Source organism: Onychomys torridus, chromosome 3 (genome assembly GCF_903995425.1).
Source record: "Onychomys torridus chromosome 3, mOncTor1.1, whole genome shotgun sequence".
Classification (NCBI taxonomy): Eukaryota; Metazoa; Chordata; class Mammalia; order Rodentia; family Cricetidae; genus Onychomys; species Onychomys torridus.
Genome location: NC_050445.1, coordinates 111,648,937 through 111,661,902, shown reverse-complemented (window position 1 = coordinate 111,661,902; position 12,966 = coordinate 111,648,937). Strand labels below are relative to the sequence as shown.

The 12,966-nt window shown below is 44.5% G+C and overlaps 1 long non-coding RNA gene across 1 annotated transcript; it reads left to right on the top strand.

The window, feature by feature from the left end:
- The first annotated feature begins 4,808 nt into the window (after positions 1–4,808).
- On the top strand, positions 4,809–9,119 carry LOC118580401. Its single transcript, XR_004944525.1, has 3 exons — positions 4,809–4,870; positions 7,455–7,546; positions 8,232–9,119. It is a non-coding gene; the product is annotated as an uncharacterized LOC118580401 (long non-coding RNA).
- Positions 9,120–12,966: the final 3,847 nt, after the last annotated feature.

Here is a 12,966-nt window from a genome sequence, read left to right as displayed (position 1 = left end):
TGCATGCCTGGTGTTCAATGAGGCCAGAACCAGAAGAGATCACTGGATTCTCCAGAATTAGAGTTATAAATGGTTGTTAGTCACCATGTGGATGCTGGGAATCAAACTGAGGACCTCTGCAAGAACAGCCGTTGCTCTTAACTGCTGAGCCATCTCCCCAAGCCCCAAGTAGTATTTTTTGTTTGTTGTTTTTTTTTTTTTTTTGAGAGAGGGTGTCACTGTGTAGCCCTGGACTAAAGGTGTCACTGGGAGTGGGCTGTAAGGTTTGGGCCAGGCCCAGTCTTTCTCTTTTCCTGCCTCCAACTTGCAGATGAGGTGTAAGCTCTCAGCTATACTGCTCCAAGGCCATGCCTGCCTGTCTGCTGCCATGCTCCCCACCACAGTAGTCATGGAATCCCTTCAGAAACTATAAGCAAGCCCTCAACTCAATGGTTTCTTTTATAAAACTTGCACTGATCATGGTGTCTCCTCACAGCAACAGAGTGGTGACTAAGACACAGGGGTCTGTAGGTACAAGGTATGCACATGGTGCACATATATACACATAGGTAAGTGACTACTCATACACTAAGTCTTTTTTTTTTTTTTCCTTTTTTGGTTTTTGAGATATGGTTTTTCTCTGTAGCTTTGGCTGTTCTAGAACTCACTCTGTAGACCAGGCTGGCCTTGAACTCACAGAGATCCAACTGCTTCTGCCTCCCAAATGCTGGGATTAAAGGTATTCACTGCTGCCACTGCCACCTCCACCAGGCCATACATTAAATCTTAAAAAAAAAAAAAAAAAAAAAAAGTCTTTTTTTTGGTTTTTCACGAAGGGGTTTCCCTATGTAGCTTTGTGCCTTTCCTGGAACTCACTTGGTAGCCTCGACCTTACAGACATCCGCCTGCCTCTGCCTCCTGAGTGCTGGGATTAAAGGGGTGTGCCACCACTACCCGGCCAATTTCTATTAATCTGTGTATTGCCATGTGGCTCATGGGTTTACCTGTCCTCTACCATGTCTTGCTTCCTGGGTGGCTGGCTGGCATATCTCCTTATTCCGCCCTCCTTCTTCCCATCATTCTCAGTTTGGCTTTCCTGCCTAACTTCCTGCCCAGCTACCGGCCTGTCAGCTTTTTATTAACCAATGAGAATAATACATATTCATAGTGTAGAAAAGGATTGTTCCACAGTATTTCCCCCTTTTTGTCCAATTAAAAAGGAAGGTTTTAACCTTAATATAGTAAAACTATATACAACAAAAAAGTTACTAAGTAAGAATTACAGTAACAATAGCCAATCCATTTGCATTTGGCAAAATTAGAGAAAATAGTTAATTATCTATCCTATCTTGGTGAGTCCAAAGTGTTGTACCTAATTCACTTTCTATCCTAACTTGTATTACCAATGATCTTTTATGTCTCTCAACCTTATACACTTTATACCTCTTTTTTGCGTTTCTTTTCTGAATTTGGTAACAAGGAAAACTATAACTATAACTATCTAGTCTTCAACTGCATCAGAGACCTGAGAAGGATATATTACCTGAGTAAACAGGAAGTGCAGAACAAACAACTTCCAAAACTAAGAAATGACAGAAACAGCTGGCTGCCTGGACAGTCACCTAAGAGTCCTCTATAATGTTGGGCATCCATCTTCAGCCTACAGGTCTAGAATATCTGACAGGCTTTTCTATGAAGCAGGATTTTTGAAGAACTGCCCTGCCTTGTCTTGGCAAAGTACAGTAGTTGCTCTTTTGTGCCCTGCTTGTCTGTTTGGAAAGCAACTGTCAGCAGTTGAGGCAAGGGCAATTTCTTGCCCAGTGCTAATTTTTGCCACAAAGAAAGTGAACTCCATATGGAGTTTCTTTGATGCCCATCATCTTCTCTGAAGTAGATTGGTCCTGCCAGGAGCAAACATGTCTCATTGTCATAAAAAAAAAAAAAAAAAAAAAAAAAAAAGAACCTCATGTTACTAAAACATCTTAAATGCCATATTCTGTAGATCTCTGGAGTGTTTGAGGACCACCTGTCTATCCAAAATACATCTGTTTTAACTTGAAAACATACCTAACCTAACATGACTGACTACAAGTTTGGCTGTAATAGGTTACTACTAACCTGCATTTCTTTATTAACCTAAATAGTTTATAATAGTAACTTTCAAGGACTAGAAATTTATATTACATTGGTAAATGAGCTACATAGGTATAACCTTGAACAAGAGTAGAAACGTATGTACAGTTAATTTGTATCATTATACAAAAATATCTTTTTTAAAAATAATTTAACTTTTATTTTATGTGCATTGGTATGAAGGTGTCAGATCCCCTGAAACTGGAGTTAGAGACAGTTGTGAGCTGCCATGTGGGTGTTGGAAATTAAACCCAGGTCCTCTGGGATAGCAGCCAGTGCTCTTAACCGCTGAGCTATCTCTCCAGCCCCCCCAAAATATCTTAAACAAGAGTAGAATCATCGCCTGTAATCCCAGCACTCGGGAGGCAGAGGCAGGTGGATCTCTGTGAGTTCGAGGCCAGCCTGGGCTACAGAGCTAGTCCAGGACAGGCTCCAAAGCTACAGAGAAACCCTGTCTCAAAAAACCAAAAAAAAAAAAAAAAAAAAAAAAGAGTAGAATCATATATACAGTATAACAAAAATAACCTCAAATTTGTATCAATATACAAACATAAAATATTTAAGACTAGTAGTTGCTTTTTTGGTTTAAAAGTAGATTCAATAATATACCCTTTTATCCTATCATTTCTAGCATACAATGGGGAGGGGCTAGGCTCTCCTTTAACTTTGTATGCCAGACTCTGTTGACTACCATGGGAGGCCTTAACCACTCTAAGGAGTGGATGGGGGCAGAGTGGGAAGGAGGTGAGGAGGCAGGAGAAGGGGAGGGAGGGGAACTGGGGTTGGTATGTAAAATGAAAAAATTTTAATAAAAAAGAAAAAAATCAGTGAAGGTGCCGAGCAGTGGTGGTGAACACCTTCAATCCCAGCACTCAGGAGGCAGAGCCAGGTGGATCTCTGTGAGTTTGAGGCCAGCCTGGGCTACCAAGTGAGTTATAGGAAAGGCACAAAGCTAAACAGAGAAACCTTGTCTTGAAAAAACAAAACAAGCAAACAAACAAACAAACAAACAAAAATCAGTGAAATCGTCTTTTGGGCCTTGTATAATTTTAGTAAAGGATTCAGAACTCTTTCCTGGTTCTTTAATCTTGTCCAAACATTTAATGCTGCTAACTGACATAGCATCAAGATGTGGTCATCAAATTCAAATTGCCTTTGCAATTCAACATACCGGCCTTAACCTAGCTTTGAAGTCAGAGACCCACCTGCCTTTGCCTCCTGAGTACTGGGATTAAAGGCATGCACCACCACCACCTGGCATGCATTATTTTCTTTCTTTCTTCTTCCTTTTTTTGTTTTGTTTTTTGAGACAGGGTTTCTCTGTGTAGCTTTGCGCCTTTCCTGGAACTCACTCTGTAGACCAGGCTGGCCTTGAACTCACAGAGATCTGCCTGCCTCTCACTCTCCAGTAATGGGACAAAAGGCATGTGCCATCACCATCCAGCTTAAAATAATTAAAAACAAATAAAACAAACAAACAAAAACCCAAACAAACAAAACACAGAAGAATGGAATAAAGGAAACAAAACAAAATAGAAAACCCAGAAACAAACCTTGGGGCAAGGTCCAGATCCTGTTCCAGGGCTCCAGTCCCCTAGGTCAGAGCAATAGACCAGGTCCATCTCCTGAAATCTGGGGCCCTCCCTGGAATGCTGTTTGCTATTTGGGGACTGGTTCAACTGCCACTGGTGTGATAAGGGATCCATAGGGTCTTGTGAGGCACAGTCAGGATGCTGTTGTAACCCGGCAAGGTGACAAGTGAGCCCCAAAGGATCCCTGAGTCAAGGTAGCTTGGCGGCAGGGCCTGTGGAGGACAGCCAGAGGGAGCAGGTGTCTCTGAGAAGCTGTGGCCACAGCCAAGCAAGCTGCAGCTCTTCTGCTGCTGTCCCTGGGGAGGGCAGGCAGTGGTTAGCAGACAGATGCCCAGCTTTCCCTTTATATGGGCACACAGTAACCACGGGACTACAAAGGGCTGTCAAGCTGGGCAGCAGATGGAAGAAAGGCCAGGGAGCCTTCTCTCCTGACAGGGAACCTTCTGAGGCTGAAATTATGAGGGAAGGGCCCAGTTAATCCAAGTCCTGCAAGACCTGGGGTTAGGGTCCCACCACAGCAGGTCAGCAAGTGGTACAGGCTGGTGCCTGGGTAAGCAGAACTTCAGGATGAGTGAGGCCAGAGCCTGCCAGGTAGCCTGTCTGGCCAAGTAGCTCTAAGGGGTACTGGAATACTGGCGGGTTGGAGACAGGCATCTTGCAGGCCGGTGATGCAAGACCAGGAAACAAAGGGATTGGGACACCAGGGGCCTCCTGTGCTCAGCAGGGCTGCTAGGTAAGAGCTAAGGGCAGAAGGCAGGGGACAGAGTGTGTACGTGGTGTGTGTGTGTGCGGTATGTGTGTGTGGTTAGCGTCTGTACACAGTGTTTCTGTGTGTATTCTGTTTGTGGCCGCGTGGAGGCTGTGCAGACACTGCGGGTTTGCTGTGGGGCTCTCTGCATGCTCACAGCGGGACAGTGGAGGCTAAGGAAAAGGCTGTGGGATCCTCAGTGCTGCCGGAGGATACAGGCTGGTACAAAGCCAGACTTGCAGGTTTGGGGCAGCACGGGACTCAGCAACCCCTCCTCTGTGCAGACAAAGACGCTTGCGCCTGCGCTGTGCCCTCCCGGCCCCGCCCCGAGCCTTGAGCCCCTCCTCGCTTCCGTGGCCATTTATTGCCCACTTCCCTTGCTCTATCTACCATTAGGAATTGCCTGTCTGCAACGTGTGTAAGTAGGAACTTGCAATGTTTGCCCTTGCTCAGGCTCATCTAACTTAGTTCAATGTTTTATCTATGTTGTAACATTGGTAAGACTATTCCTTTAAAAAAAAAATGCTATGGCAAACCTCAGTCCCAGCATTTGGGAAGTAGAGGCAGGCAGATCTGCGTTTAAAATTCCTACTCTGGAAGTTGGAGGCCAGCTTAGGTTACAACGAGATACTATCTCAAAAGGCAAACAAGGGTTGGGGATTTAGCTCAGTGGTAGAGCACCTAGCAAGCACAAGGCCCTAGGTTTGATCCTCAGCTTAAAAAAAAAAAAGCAAACAAAAAAAGTAAAAGGAAGGCTGAGTGCTAACAGGAGGGTCTTAGGTTTAGTACCCAGTGTGGAAAATAAATAAATAGTGTTAACAACAACAACAACAAAAGATAAAGATAAAATCTTTTCCTTAGGGCTAGCAAGGTGGCTCAGTGGGTAAAGTCTCTTGCTGAACCACACTCCTGCGAACCCTAGTTCTACCCAGGAGCTCATGTAAAGAGAACAGGCCAGTCGGACTCAAGTTCACATTCCCACCATAACACTCCCACCCTCACCCACACACAGTAATGATTATTGTAAAACAAACAAAATTAGCCTGGCGGTGGTGGTGCATGCTTGTAATCCCAGCACTCAGGAGGCAGGCGATTTCTGTAAGATCCAGGCCAGCCAATTCCACGACACCGAGGGCTACGGAGAGGAACCTTGTCTCTAAAAACAAGATTAAATAAAATTATTTTTTAAAATATTATATTGATGCACCAAAACTTTTTTTTTTTTTGAAGCTGAGGATCGAACCCAGGGCCTTGGGCTTGCTAGGCGAGCGCTCTACCACTGAGCTAAATCCCCAGCCCCCAAAACTTATTTCAACATGTAATTAATTTAAATGCAAACACGATATTGGATTCATTCTTTTTTTTTTTTTTTTTTTTTTACTTGGTTCTGTGAAATCAGGGCCGCCATATTTAGAGTGCTCAGTTACCACATGTGGCAACTGGACTGGACTGAACAGGTCTGGAGCCTAGAATGTGGACACTGGACAGATCTGGACCCCTGGCTTATACCAGTCCCTTACTATGCTGTGACCTGGCAAAATACAACCATGTGGAGACCCACAGAGGTTTCCTAGTGAGGACTTACTCAGAGCCTGAGAATCTGAGCTTGCTTTACCCAGCAGGGCTGCATAAGAGGATGATTTGACTATGGGCATGGTTACCAGGTTACAGGTGGCTGTAAGGTGTGCTTTGATCTCCCAAGGGGGAGGTCTTTTGCCCCACCCCTTGGCATTGTTATAAAAAAAACCCTTTTGAATAAACAGAAAAGATGGTTGGGTATTGACCCAGGTCCTCCAGAAGTATCCTGTGTTTCTGTATTCCTCTACTTTGATATCTTTCTATATAATATTTTCTTATCCCTCTCTCCTCCTAAGAACCCTTAAAAAGGTGGGAGCTGGCCTCAGACACAACCTCTCCATTTTTTTTTGTTTTTAGGTCTTAATATTTTTTTAATTTTTATGTTTAAAGACTAGCTTGGGGGGTTGGGGATTTAGCTCAGTGGTAGAGTGCTTGCCTAGCAAGCACAAGGCCCTGGGTTCGGTCCTCAGCTCCAGGAAAAAAAAAAAAAAAAGAATGAACGAACGACGGGCGGTGGTGGCACACGCCTTTAATCCCAGCACTCGGGAGGCAGAGGCAGGGGGATCTCTGTGAGTTTGAGGCCAGCCTGTGCTACAGAGTGAGTTCCAGGAAAGGCACAAAGCTACACAGGGAAACCCTGTCTCAAAAAAAAAACAAAACCAAAAAACCCCCAAAAACAAAACAAAAAAAAAAACTAGCATGGTCTCTATCATTCACTGGGTGAATGGTCTTGAATAATCCAGTCAAAAAAGGGGGCTGAGTCCAACCTAATGTAGGTTCTAGTACTGATAGAAACCCTTTGTGTAGTGCCCTGGAACTCCCAAGTTGGGTAACTGTTGCCCTGCTTGCCGACCTTGACCAGATGTCCTCCCTATGCTGATTCCCTGCTGGTCTCCACCCTCCTGAACGCTCAGCAGAGGTTCTTTGTTTGTGTATCCTGCATTTGGTGTAAACAGCTTAGATGCAAGAATGTAGAACACTGGATAGGGAACTTCTGTCCTCTGGGGGTTCTTCCATTGTGCTATAAGCCTGTATTTAAGGTTTCCTCCCCGGTTCGGCATCCTCTGGCACAAATGACCCACTGTCTTTTGTCTGTTTTTCCATCCACAGCCCCTCGCTTGGACATGGTAAATGGGTGGTGGTAGCGCAACACCATTGAGCACATGCTTAGCCCCTCATGGTCTGAGCAGCCTTGGCGGGAGGGAGAACTCTGGCGGAATTTCTGTGGGTGACTTCAGTAGAGCCACCAGTGACCCATCATGCCTTCAGATGTCCAAGGAAGGAAAAGGCTTCTCCCATATTTCTATTTCTTCCTCTCTTCCTTTTTGTTTGGTACTGGGGACTGAAGCCAGGGCTTGGCACTCTACATTACACAGCCTGACTATTTCTTGTTTTATTTGTTGTTTGTTTGCTCTTGAAACAAGGTCTCAAGAATCCCAGGCCAGTCTCAAACCGGAAGTGTAGCTGAGGATGACTTTGAACTCTCTGTCCTCCCGCCTGCCCTTTGGGACTACAGGTATGCATCACTATGCCAGGTTGACGCAGTGAATGCTCCCAATGATGTTGCATGTCCAGTTCTGTTTCCATGTTTGGATCAACAAAATGGAAATAATAGAACTCACTTTATAGGGTAATTCTGAGACCCCGAGTCAAACCAAACAACAACAAAATAGTCTTGTTCATAGCTATTTCTCCCCCTGCGGAGCTGAGGAGGGAACCCAGGGCCTTGCGCTTGCTAGGCAAGCACTCTACCACTGAGCTAAATCCCCACCCCTCTCATAGCTATTTTTGAAAGAGTACACTTGTTATCTGTAATCACTGCACACAGAACTTTCCCTTGTACAACCATTCCAAATGAAAGACTGGAAAAGAAGAGATATATACTAATGTGTTTGTTTGTGTTTCTTACGTTCTAAGCCATGTAAACAAATTACCTATTTAAAGAAGGAGATACATACAAATATTTGAAAGCAAAATTAGAGCAATCTCTTGTTTAGACACACACCTCTCAGGGTGCTCTGTGTCCCTATTTATGTGGCCGTGGGTGACTTCTGACTCCCTGCTGCTCTTAGCATGGCCTTTCAGAACAGCCAGAGCAGCCTCTTTTTCCCTGGGAGACCCCAGAGGCAGTTGGGCTGGGGAGGCTTTCTGAAGTGGCTGGTTGACCAGACCTCTGCTAGCCCTTTTCTCTTCTTTTCCAGAAGAACCTGGGAAGCTTTGACTGTTTTCCTCTGCCTGCTGTGCTGTTCTCCTCCTGCAAGGCAGCATCCCACCTTTCTGCCAGCTCCACTGCTGGCCATTCTTCTCCACAGCAAACAAAACTACACAAAAGCCTCCCATACTTTCCTAGACTCTACACACCTCAGATCTGTTCAACTCCTGGCCTAGAGTAGAGTGTCCCCTGTGTACAATTAAGCAGGATAAGTCAGTTCTGGGACACAGTTCTTCAGTTTCATTTTGTCAGACTCAATCAACTGGGAATGCCGGTCCTCATAAAATATCTGGCACTGTGGAGAGTCCCATGGGGCAGGCCAGTTTGTGTGAGAGTCTGTCCTCTTAGAGAGCCCCAGTAAATTTCCATTTGGCATGTCAGAGACTGGATCTACATGGGATATGCATTTGCAGCTGTCTGAGGCCCAGGGTTGGGGGAACAGAAACACGAGACTCAATTCCTGCCCTGAGGTCTCTGTGAAGATTGTTAGGATACCTTCTGTTAGCTATCACTGTCTGGAGTCCTTTGCTTTAAAAAAATAAATAAATAAATAAATAAATAATCCATTTTCAATATCCCAATCACATGACCAAGTTGTAGCTATTTTCATAGTTAGCCATTTTATGGTTACCACACTGTGTGTGACAATATAATTTATGACCATGGCTTTCTCCCCTCCCACCATTTCTTTCTACTATAGGGCGTCACCACGCTGTCTCAGCTGGCTTGGATTATGTAGGTAGGACTGGCCTACTACTCACAGAAATCTGCCTGCCTCTGCTTCTCTGGACCTCTTCTTAGTGTTTTTGGGGAAATAGCTTTTATACTGCGAACATCACAGATGGCTGAAGTATAAACTCTAAGTCACACCACCCTTGGTAACTCATTAAAGCCCTGACAGGCACAGCTTGCAGGTTTTTTTTTTTTTTTTTGGAGCTGAGGACCAAACTCAGGGTCTTGCACTTGCTAGGCAAGCGCTCTACCACTGAGCTTATGAGCTAAATCCCCAACCCCCGAGCTTGCAGCTTTTAGCTTTCCTTACCTACAATTCTTCTGTTATGGCTGTGATCTGAGACCTCTGCTAGGTGTGCTCCACGTGGTCCGAAAGCAAGCTGCTTCACAGACTCCAAGTGTGGCCAGACCTCAGACATTTAGAGAGGATGTGCCCCAGCGCTTCCTTCCCTGAGTGTGCTGTTAGAGTGCTGAGGACAAAGAGCAGAGGACCCTGGAGGCCGCAGTTCCCTCTCCAACACACTCACGGGGTCTAGCAAAGCCAGTCAGAAGCAGCAAGAAGCTTCCAAGGAAGTGACTTGCACTCACCCACACAAAATTCACTAACAGAAAGAAAGAACCTGGAGACTGTTGATGGTAGTGCATGCCTTTAATCCCAGCACTCGGAGGCAAAGGCAGCTGTGAGTTCGAGGCTAGCCTGGTCTATAGAGTGAGTTCCAGAAAAGGCGCACAGCTACACAAAGAAACCCTGTCTCTCTCTAAAAACAAAACAAAACAAAACAAAGAAAGAAAGAAGGAAAGAAAGAAGGAACCTGGTGTCACTCAGGTTTCCTGTCAGGACATCCTGTCTTGAGACACTGAAAAAGTTAAATGAAAGGTGGGAAGATGCCAGAAAGTGGCCTTGGGACACACGCAATCTGTCAAGTTTACAAAATACAGTTCAACAGCAGGTATTAACTCTCAGTCCCACCCTAGTCCCTTCTATTGGTATTATGCCCAATGCCTGTAATTTCAGGACTAGGGAGGATGAGGCAGGGCTGTGAGTTCTGGGCCAGGCTGGGCTACGCAATGAGACCCTGTCTACAAACCAGCCAACCCAGAATCAAACAAATAAAAACTAAACAATAGCAAAACCAACAAACAACAAAACAATTCCATAAGGACCGTTTTTCTTTCATGAGGGCATAATCTAGACCCAGGAGCCTGATTGAAGGATCTGTGTGTGGATTATAAGGAAATCTGACTCTGTGTTAAAGAGTCATAGACAACATTTGTCCTGGGGATGTGGAAAGCCTGGGTCCAAGCCTCCCTGTACAAGTGGCGACTTCCCACCACCTATGAGGCCTGCATGCCTCCCAACTGGCAAAGAGCAGGGTTGGGTTATTCACTATGCAGGATAAGCAAAGAACCTAGGGATGCTGGGACCAAGGGTGATCCACTGTGGGCTTGTCAGTCAAGCTCAGGAACAGACAGGGCTCATCTACTCATTTACCCAGTCACAAATCACAACTTCAGCAGACATCACAAACACATCATACCGAGGCTTAGAGCACTGTGGGAAATGCAAAGGTAAGTGAGCTTCAGTTCACTTTTCCTTTTTCTTTTTGGTGTTTTGAGATAGGGTCTCATTATGTATCCTAGAACTCAATATGAAGACCAGGCTGGCATCAAATTCCCAGAGATCTGCCTGCCTCTGCCTTCTAAGTGCTGGGAGTAAGGGAGCATGGTGTGAGAGGGGAGGAGGGATGGAGACTGAGTAGACGTAGCCTGCTGAGGGGCTGTTTTGTACTGCTGGGGTTCAAACCCTGGATGTGGGCACGTACAGCAAGCCCCCACCTGTGAGCTGCATCTCTAATATGTTTATTTATTTATGTGTTTGTTTGTTTATTTACTGAGCTGAGGATCGAACCCAGGCCTTTGCGCTTGCTAGGCAAATGCTCTACCACTGAGCTAAATCCCTAACCCCTATTCTAATAGATTTAAAGTAACAAGACCAGGTACAGTTAGTTGTCAGTACAACCTGGAGGAGCCCCTGAAAGGTTTTTTGTTTTTTCTAGACAGTCCTGTCACTCAGGCTGGCCTCAAACTCACTCTTGTTCAAATTGCTAAAGGTCTTATAATAAAATCTCTGAAGCCTGATATTGGGGTAAATGCTGAAAGACCAGAGAGACAAAGGAACAAGCTACTGCCACATCTTACCTCTAAGACTCCTCAGCCTGAAAAAGCCTCAGCCAATAGGCCTCTAGCCAAATGAGGTTCCTCAACCAAAAAGGCTTCAGCCGAAAAAGCCTCTAGCTGAAAGGGGCTCTTCTGTCTCCTCAGGCCTTATATACCTTTCAGGGATCACTTCCTGGGATTAAAGGCACATGTGCTTCCCAGTGCTGGGATTAAACACATGTGCCACCACTCCCTGGCTCTGTTTCTCTCCTATACTAAATTGATCTCATGTAGTCCAGTGTGGCTTTGAACTCACAGACATCCAGATGGATCTCTGCCTCCCGAGTGCTAGGATTAAAGGTGTGTGTGCCACCACTGCCTGACCTCTATGGCTAACTCTGTGGCTTGTTCTGTTCTCTGATCTTCAGGCAAATTTTATTAGGGTACACAATATATCACCACATTTCCCTTTTTTTTTTTTTTTGCTAAAAAAATAAAAGGTTATGTATCCATCTTTGGCCTACAGGCCTAGACTATGTGACAGACTCATCTGTGAAGCATGATTTTCTTTTCTTCCTTTTTTTTTTTTTTGGTTTTTCGAGACAGGGTTTTTCTGTAGTGTTGGAGGCTGTCCTGGAACTCACTTTGTAGACTAGGCTGGCCTTGAACTCACAGAGATCCACCTGCCTCTGCTGGGATTACAGGTGTGCCACGACCGCCTGGCTAAGCAGGATTTTCTAAGCGGCCTTCCTACCTTGTCTTGTAAATGTTCAGCAGTCCTTTTATTTTGTGCCTTGCTTGTCCACTTTGGAAAGCACACTGTCAGCACTTGAGGCAAGGGCACTTTCTTACCCAGTGGCTAGCTTTTGCCACGTAGAAAGTAAACTCCATAAGGAGTGTCTTCGATGCCCATCATCTTCTCTGAAGAAGATTGGTGCTGCTAGGAGCAGACATGTCTCACAGTCATAAAAAAACAAAAGAAGAATCTGTTATTAAAACATCTTAAATGCCATATTCTGTAGATCTCTGAACTGCTTGTAGATGACGTATCTATCTAAAATATCTGTTTGACCTTGAAAACATACCTAACCTGACTGCAAGTTTGTAATAGGTAACTAACTACTAATTTGCACTTCTTTATATCCTATTTAGTTGGTAATAATAACTTTTAAGGACTAGCAATTTTCATTACATTGTTAAATAACTGTATAGGTACAATATCTTGAACAAGATTAGAAATATACATACAGTTTTTTCTAAGAAAATCAATCTCAAATTTGTATCAATATATATAATTTGTATACAATATACAAAAATCCAATCCAATGTAAAATATTTAAAACTAGTAATTGCTTTTTAAATGGAGATTCAATAATCTACCTTTTTTTTTTTGTTTGTTTGTTTTTTTTCGAGACAGGGTTTTTCTGTGTAGCTTAGTGCCTTTCCTGGAACTCGATTCATAGACCAGGCTGGCCTTCGAACTCACAGAGATCCACCTGCCTCTGCCTCCAAGTGCTGGGATTACAGGTGAGCCACCACTGCCCAGCAATAATCTACCTTTTTATCTTATCATATCCATATCCTTCCTTTTTTCTTTTCAGAATAGATTCAATAATTTATCCTTTTACCTCTTGGGAATGTAGGCATCATGTTCTTAAAATTAGTTCTTGCTGTCTAGGGGTGAAGGCATCTTTGGGAATCCTGAAAAGAAAAGTTTTGGGTTAACTGTCAAGTCCTGGGAGAGGCAGCTGTGTCAGTTATTGTCCAGTCTCTGCATAATGTGAAAGCGCAGGGCTGTCTCAAGTCCTGGCTAGAGTAGCCTGGGAGGCTTATCA